The following is a 9863-nucleotide window of genomic DNA, read 5'->3' on the forward strand; positions in this document are numbered from 1 at the left end:
TATATTTTGAGTAGGAAAATGCTATGATAGGTATTATGGCAATGCTAAGAATACGGTACAAATGTGATGTGATGAGTCTGAATGTTTTGGGTAGGAAAGCGCTAGTTCATATAGTACCGATACATTATGAGCACATACGAAAAAGATGGAATCAACAAGTACACTTTTTGTATGAAAACCCGTTCTTACGTTGTCAATAAATGTTTAGAGTACATTAGGTATGGTTGGCTATATCAAGAGCACAGTACAAATCCGATATAAGAACATGTATGAATATGTGTGAATCTGGTAGGAAAGTACTAGTTTTAGTTATATGCCCATATCAGCAGTAGGAGTCGGAGAAAATGTAATGACTATGAATATTTTGGTGTAGGAAAATGCTATTTCAAGTTCTTCGGCTATATTGAGAGAGAAGTCGGCAACTGAAGCAAGAATCACATATGTGTTTGGTAGTTAAGTGCTATCTCAAGTGATTTGGCCATATGATGGGTACTGTCCACATCAGATGTGATATTTTCGGTGGGAAAGTGCTATTTCACAGAGTATGACAATGTTATCAATAGGGTTCGAAACAGATGTGATGAGCATATACGATTAGGTACAAATGTATCAAATATAATGAGCATATATATTTATGTTGGAAAGTAAAGTGCTGTTTCAAGTAGTTTTGCTATATATTAGGAGTGCTGCTGGCGTCTTATGTGATGGGCATGTACAATTTTGTGAGGAAAATGCTGTTTCAAGTAGTATGGTTGTGTTCAGAGTATAGTCTATTTCAGATGTGAAGAGGGTATATGTTTGATTTGGAAAGTGATACTGCAAGTAGTATGGCCATATGAAGAGTACAATTCACATCAGATAGTTTCGTTTTAGTAGAAATTACTAGTCTCAATAGTAAGCCAATTTATGCCAACACTCCGTATTATATGTGATGACTTCGTACTTTCCATTTCAATTAGTATGGTCATGTTAAGAGTATGGCACAATCAGATGTAATGAGCATGATTGATTTTGGTAGGAATGTGCTTTTTCAAGTGGTATGGCTATATCAATAAAAGGGTTTGAATAACATATGACGGGTATGTATGATTTTGGTTAGGAATTGCACTTTGAAGTAGTATGGCAATAGTTATAGTACAGTCCGCGTCAAATAAGATGAACATGTATATTTTGAGTAGGAAAATGCAATGATAGGTATTATGGCAATGCTAAGAATACGGTACAAATGTAATGTGATGATTCTGAATGTCTTGGGTAGGAAAGCGCTAGTTCATATACTACCGATACATTATGAGCACATACGAAAAAGATGGAATCAACAAGTACACTTTTTGTATGAAAACCCGTTCTTACGTTGTCAATCAATGTTTAGTGTACATTAGGTATGGTTGGCTATATCAAGAGCACAGTACAAATCAGATATAAGAACATGTGTGAATATGTGTGAATCTGTTAGGAAAGAACTATTTTTAGTTATATGCCCATGTCAGAAGTAGGAGTCGGAGAAAATGTAATAACTATGAATATTTTGGGGTAGGAAAATGCTATTTCAAGTTCTTTGGCTATATTGAGAGAGAAGTTGGCAACTCATGCGAGAATCACATATGTGTTTGGTAGTTAAGTGCTATCTCAAGTGATTTGGCCATATGATGTGTCAAATAAGATGAACATGGATATTTTGAGTAGGAAAATGCTATGATAGGTATTATGACAATGCTGAGAATACGGTACAAATGTGATGTGATGAGTCTGAATGTTTTGGGTAGGAAAGCGCTAGTTCATATACTACCGATACATTATGTGCACATAGGAAAAAGATGGAATCAACAAGTACACTTTTGTATGAAAACCCGTTCTTACGTTGTCAATCAATGTTTAGAGTACATTAGGTATGGTTGGCTATATCAAGAGCACAGTACAAATCAGATATAAGAACATGTATGAATATGTGTGAATCTGTTAGGAAAGTACTATTTTTAGTTATATGCCCATGTCAGAAGTAGGAGTCGGAGAAAATGTAATGACTATGAATATTTTGGGGTAGGAAAATGCTATTTCAAGTTCTTTGCCTATATTGAGAGAGAAGTTGGCAACTCATGCGATAATCACATATGTGTTTGGTAGTTAAGTGCTATCTCAAGTGATTTGGCCATATGATGGGTCAAATAAGATGAACATGTATATTTTGAGTAGGAAAATGCTATGATAGGTATTATGGCAATGCTAAGAATACGGTACAAATGTGATGTGATGAGTCTGAATGTTTTGGGTAGGAAAGCGCTAGTTCATATAGTACCGATACATTATGAGCACATACGAAATAGTTGGAATCAACAAGTACACTTTTTGTATGAAAACCCGTTCTTACGTTGACACTCAATGTTTACAGTGCATCACGTATGGTTGGCTATATCAAGAGCACAGTACAAATCAGATATAAGAACATGTATGAATATGTGTGATTCTGGTAGGAAAGTACTATTTTTAGTTATATGCCCATGTCAGCAGTAGGGGTCGGAGAAAATGTAATGACTATGAATATTTTTGGGCAGGAAAATGCTATTTCAAGTTCTTTGGCTATATTAAGAGAGAAGTCGGCAACTGATGCAAGAATCACATATGTGTTTGGTAGTTAAGTGCTATCTCAAGTAATTTGGCCATATGATGGGTACTGTCAACATCAGATGTGATATTTTCGGTGGTAAGGTGCTATTTCATAGAGTATGACAATGTTATGAATAGGGTTCGAAACAGAAGTGATGAGCATATACGATTAGGTACAAATGTATCAAATATAATGAGCATATATATTTATGTTGGAAAGTGCTGTTTCAAGTAGTTCTGCTATATATTAGGAGTGCTGCGGGCGTCTTATGTGATGGGCATGTACAATTTTGTAAGGAAAATGCTGTTTCAAGTAGTATGGTTGTGTTCAGAGTAGAGTCTATTTCAGATGTGAAGTGGGTATATGTTTGATTTGGAAAGTGATACTGCAAGAAGTATGGCCATATGAAGAGTACAATTCCCAACAGATAGTTTCGTTTTAATAGAAATTACTAGTCTCAGTAGTAAGCCAATTTATGCCAACACTCCGTATTATATGTGATGACTTCATACTTTCCATTTCAAGTAGTATGGTCATGTTAAGAGTATGGCACCATCAGATGTAATGAGCATGTTTGATTTTGGTAGGAAAGTGCTTTTTCAAGTGGTATGGCTATATTAATAATAGAGTTTGAATAACATATGATGGGTATGTATGATTTTGGTTAGGAATTGCACTTTGAAGTAGTATGGCAATAGTTATAGCACAGTCGGCGTCAAATAAGATGAACATGTATATTTTGAGTAGGAAAATGCTATGATAGGTATTATGGCAATGCTTAGAATACGGTAGAAATGTGATGTGATGAGTTTGAATGTTTTGGGTAGGAAAGCGCTAGTTCAGATAGTACCAATACATTATGAGCACATACGAAAAAGATGGAATCAACAAGTACACTTTTTGTATGAAAACCCGTTCTTACGTTGTCAATCAATGTTTAGAGTACATTAGGTATGGTTGGCTATATCAAGAGCACAGTACAAATCAGATATAAGAACATGTATGAATATGTGTGAATATGGTAGGAAAGTACTATTTTTAGTTATATGACCATGTCAGCAGTAGGAGTCGGAGAAAATGTAATGACTATGAATATTTTGGGGTAGGAAAATGCTATTTCAAGTTCTTTGGCTATATTGAGAGAGTTGGCAACTCATGCGATAATCACATATGTGTTTTAGTTAAGTGCTATCTCAAGTGATTTGGCCATATGATGGGTCAAATAAGATGAACATGTATATTTTGAGTAGGAAAATGCTATGATAGGTATTATGGCAATGCGAAGAATACGGTACAAATGTGATGTGATGAGTTTGAATGTTTTGGGTAGGAAAGCGCTAGTTCAGATAGTACCAATACATTATGAGCACATACGAAAAAGATGGAATCAACAAGTACACTTTTTGTATGAAAACCCGTTCTTACGTTGACACTCAATGTTTACAGTGCATCACGTATGGTTGGCTATATCAAAAGCACAGTACAAATCAGATATAAGAACATGTATGAATATGTGTGAATATGGTAGAAAAGTACTATTTTTAGTTATATGACCATGTCAGCAGTAGGAGTCGGAGAAAATGTAATGACTATGAATATTTTGGGATAGGAAGATGCTCTTTCAAGTTCTTTGGCTATATTGAGAGAGAAGTCGGCAACTGATGCAAGAATCACATATGTGTTTGGTAGTTAAGTGCTATCTCAAGTGATTTGGCCATATGATGGGTACTGCCCACATCAGATGTGATTTTTTCGGTGGGAAAGTGCTATTTCACAGAGTATGACAATGTTGTGAATAGGGTTCGAAACAGATGTGATGAGCATGTACGATTAGGTACAAATGTATCAAATATAATGAGCATATATATTTATGTTGGAAAGTGCTGTTTCAAGTAGTTTTGCTATATATTAGGAGTGCTGCTGGCGTCTTATGTGATGGGCATGTACAATTTTGTGAGGAAAATGCTGTTTCAAGTAGTATGGTTGTGTTCAGAGTATAGTCCATTTCAGATGTGAAGAGGGTATATGTTTGATTTGGAAAGTGATACTGCAAGAAGTATGGCCATATGAAGAGTACAATTCAAATCAGATAGTTTCGTTTTAGTAGAAATTACTAGTCTCAGTAGTAAGCCAATTTATGCCAACACTCCGTATTATATGTGATGACTTCGTACTTTCCATTTCAAGTAGTATGGTCATGTTAAGAGTATGGCACAATCAGATGTAATGAGCATGTTTGATTTTGGTAGGAAAGTGCTTTTTCAAGTGGTACGGCTATATTAATAATAGAGTTTGAATAACATATGATGGGTATGTATGATTTTGGTTAGGAATTGCACTTTGAAGTAGTATAGCAATAGTTATAGTACAGTCCGCGTCAAATAAGATGAACATGTATATTTTGAGTAGGAAAATGCTATGATAGGTATTATGGCAATGCTAAGAATACGGTACAAATGTGATGTGATGAGTTTGAATGTTTTGGGTAGGAAAGCGCTACTTCAGATAGTACCAATAAATTATGAGCACATACGAAAAAGATGGAATCAACAAGTACACTTTTTGTATGAAAACCCGTTCTTACGTTGTCATTCAATGTTTAGAGTACATTAGGTATGGTTGGCTATATCAAGAGCACAGTACAAATCAGATATAAGAACATATATGAATATGTGTGAATATGGTAGGAAAGTACTATTTTTAGTTATATGACCATGTCAGCAGTAGGAGTCGGAGAAAATGTAATGACTATGAATATTTTGGGGTGGGAAGATGCTATTTCAAGTTCTTTGGCTATATTGAGAGAGAAGTCGGCAACTGAAGCATCAATCACATATGTGTTTGGTAGTTAAGTGCTATCTCAAGTGATTTGGCCATATCATGGGTACTGTCCACATCAGATGTGATATTTTCGGTGGTAAGGTGCTATTTCATAAGTATGACAATGTTATGAATAGCGTTCGAAACAGATGTGATGAGCATATACGATTAGGTACAAATGTATCAAATATAATGAGCATATATATTTATGTTGGAAAGTGCTGTTTCAAGTAGTTTTGCTATATCAATATTAGGGTTTGAATAACATATGATGGGTATGTATGATTTTGGTTAGGAATTGCACTTTGAAGTAGTATGGCAAAAGTTATAGTACAGTCCGCGTCAAATAAAATGAACATGTATGTTTTGAGTAGGAAAATGCTATGATAGGTATTATGGCAATGCTAAGAATACTGTACAAATGTGGTGTGATGAGTCTGAATGTTTTGGGTAGGAAAGCGCTAGTTCATATAGTACCGATACATTATGAGCACATACGAAAAAGATGGAATCAACAAGTACACTTTTTGTATGAAAACCCGTTCTTACGTTGTCAATCAATGTTTAAAGTACATTAGGTATGGTTGGCTATATCAAGAGCACAGTACAAATCAGATATAAGAACATGTATGAATATTTGTGAATCTGTTAGGAAAGTACTAATTTTAGTTATATGCCCATGTCAGCAGTAGGAGTCGGAGAAAATGTAATGACTATGAATATTTTGGGGTAGGAAAATGCTATTTCAAGTTCTTTGGCTATATTGAGAGAGAAGTTAGCAACTCATGCGAGAATCACATATGTGTTTGGTAGTTAAGTGCTATCTCAAGCGATTTGGCCATATGATGTGTATTGTCCACATCAGATGTGATGTTTTCGGTGGGAAAGTGCTATTTCATATAGTATGACAATGTTATCAATGGGAGTGTTATTTCAAGTAATATGGTCATGTTGAATCAGATCATATCGGATAACCAGCTTTAAATAGGGTTATAACCTTCTTTTTTGCATTGTTAGGTCGTGTTAAGTGGATGTTCGAATTAGATTTTACGAGCATGAATAATTTGGGTAGGGAAGTACTACTCCAAGTAGTATAGCTATGTAAAGAGTATATAATAAACATGTTGAATTGGATTAAATTGATATTTGAAGCAGAATGACTATGCTAAGAATGCGATTAAAATATAATGTGATGATATGGAAAGAAATGTGTTTTCAGTAGTATGGATGTGTTGAGAGATCGGTCATCATTAGATATGATGTGATATTATGATTTTAATAAGAAAGAGCTCTGTCAAGTAGTATGGCCATATTTAAAGTACAACCCACATAAGATGAAATTAGGATGGACGTTGGAGTAGGAACGTGCTATTGTTATGTTAATAATATGGTATTAGCCTTATGTTTTGGGTTGAAAAGTGCTAGTTTACGGTAAAGCTATGATAAGAGAAGAGTTCAAATCAGTTTGATGAACATGAATGATTCTGAGTTAGAAAGTGCTCTTTCAAAGAGTGTGGTCATGTCAGGAATGTAGTTCACTTTACGTCAGATTTAATAATTATGTATGTTTTGAGTTTGAAAGTGCTATTGCAATATTTAGATTAAAGTTTTAATCTGCTGCAATTATCATGTGTACAAAAACTTTATCTCACCAAGTATGTGGTACGGTTCGCAACAGATATAATAGGCATGTACTATTAAGATAGGAACGTGCTATTTAAAGTTGTTTGGTCATGTTAAGAGTAGGTTTCGAAGCAGATGTAATAAGCATGGATGCTTTTTGTAAGAAAGTGTTGCTTCAAGTAGTATGACCATACTAAAAGTACGGTTAAAATCAGGTGATTTTATGTGTAAACATGCTATATAATAAGAACGTGTTAAGAGTACAATACGCGACAGATGTGATAAGCATGCACATTAGGGGGTAGAAATTTGCTCTGTCAATTAGTGTCGCTACATCAAGAATATAGTCTTCATCAAACTTAATGAGCATATATGTTTTGGGTAGGATAGTTTTTTTTTTCAAGTGAAATTAACATGTTCAATGTAATATTCGAATAAAATATCATGAGCATGAATAATTATGCGTATGAAATTGTTATTTTAAAACGTAAGGCCATATGCAATAATCATGCAAATTAAGGGTATGAAATTGCTTTCCAAATAGAGTGACCATTTTAAGAGTAGCGTTTGAATCAGATCTGATGTAGGAAGATCATATTAAGAGTATCAAATATGGTTAGCATGTATAATTTAGGTAGAAAAGGACGTTCGTAAGGTGATTGGCCAAATTCAGAGTACATTCGATCAGATGTGATGAGCATTCATTTATTTGGTAGGAAAACGCCATTGCACATAATGTTGCCATATACCGTCATTATCATATGTAATTATTATTTATACTTTTGGGTAGGAAGTGCTATTTCACGCGAAATGGCCATGTTTATAGTATGTTTCCAGTAAGATGCGATGTACGAATATTACTTGGGCAGGAAAGTACTATGAACATTTCAGAAGTACTGTCTGTATCAGTTATGATGAAAATGTATGTTTTGGATAGGAATTTTTTTTCAAGTAGCATTGAATATTGCGGATACAAACCGCCTCTGATCAAAAAAGCATGTTTGTTTTCAGTGGTATTATGTTGGTTTTTTTTTTCATGTGGTATATGTATTTCATTGTAAAGAAAAAGGTTTGCAACAGATGTCATAAGAATGCACGTTATTATGGTCATGTTAATTGTACGGTTTGCAACAGCTGTGATGTTTTGGGTAGAAAGCGCAATTTCATGGAAAGAGCACGGTACGAATCGAGTGTGAAGAGCATGTATGATAGGTAAACGCTACTTCATGAAGTATAGCTATCTTAAGATTGATTGATTGATTGATTGATTGATTGATTGATTTAATGTTGGAGTCTAACCACTGAGCAGCGACATTTTAGGTATATCCAGGCGATGAACATGAAATGAAGAATGGGACGGGACACAAGGATGATAGGGTCGGCAAAGTTTGATTGCCTCTGGAAATAGGGAGAGGAGGGTAGGGTTGGGCAATTCATCCTCATGTGGAGGAGCTCAATATTTCCTATCCCGATAGAATGCCATAGAAGGGTTCTTTAACATGCGAGGAACAAGGCATTTTTTTCAAACACGTCGCACCACTATGGTTTGTGGCCAGGTTTTCCGTATTATTGGCTGACGACTCCAGCATGTGGCATGCCTAGGGTACACCATTCCATCAATCGGGCTCCACTTTAGACTTCATACAATTATGCCTCTTGAACAAGGGTATGTTGCTACAAAATACTCCAATGTCAGATTATTTAAAAGTAAACATTATAAAGATGCTAGCAATGTTCCGCGTTAGTGATCATAACTTGGAACTGGAACATGGTAGATATAAAAAATATACACCGTTAAAAGAGAAGTTGACAAATATGCAAAGTTTTAGATGAGTTTTCAATTGCAAAATAAATGAGGGGTTAAGGGCAAATTATAAAAAAAGTTTTGTCAGATAAATTCCCAGATTTTCGCAAGCTCTTGACTCTTTTGATAAACTTATTCTTATTCTAAATTAAGATATGGGTGAATTACCCATTATTGTAGATTTAATGAAGCAGTCTTTAGAAGTGTGAAAATGAGGTCCACATTGGTTAAGTGCATACGTATTTAATCATTTTTCATTTCATTTCTATGTTTCAATAGCTTAATATGATTTAGTGTTTCTTCTTATATTGTATTTGTTTCTTTACTTATCCTATAAGGGTTTATATTCAATAAAAATACTATAAAATTAACTAAATCAATAAAATGATAATTTAAATATACATTTTATTCAGTTATATGAAATGCTCTTTTGTAGAAACTCTTTTGAATTCTGAACAAGATTAATCTAATATTGGTCTGAATTGAAACTTGTAATATTAATATTACAGTGCAAGGCAAAATATACTTAACTCCCCATAGTGCTTATTATTACCAGATATCCTCTTTTGTAACCTACTAGGTGTTTTACTATTTTACAATTTGACCTTCATATGAATGATGAGTGATTTCATATCATTGCAAGCCTCGTTATTTTTATTTTTGGAAGGAAATAGCTGTCAATCAACATTTAAGCTTTGAATTTCAGTTCAACAATGAACGTATGTGTTTGATTTACTACCACCCTAAATAATAGTTGACTGGTGTGTCGTAATTCATAGTTGTAGGTAGAATTTTACTATCTCGTTACTACCAATACATGTGAGTTCAAAATTTGTCATTCATTCAATTGCTTGCTTTACTTGAGACTGTTAATCACATCTTCTTATCAATTGCTTAGACATGAAAATCAGTTCAATATTTGGTCTGGTACACAAGTTACAGAAAAATCATTTCGTAAAAAGGTTAACAGTTATTGACTCTTGAAACGCACAAGAGGGCCGATTGCAGTGT

Source organism: Perna viridis, chromosome 12 (genome assembly GCF_037379345.1).
Source record: "Perna viridis isolate PV_CMFRI_1.1 ecotype Kerala chromosome 12, ASM3737934v1, whole genome shotgun sequence".
In the NCBI taxonomy this organism is placed as follows: Eukaryota; Metazoa; Mollusca; class Bivalvia; order Mytilida; family Mytilidae; genus Perna; species Perna viridis.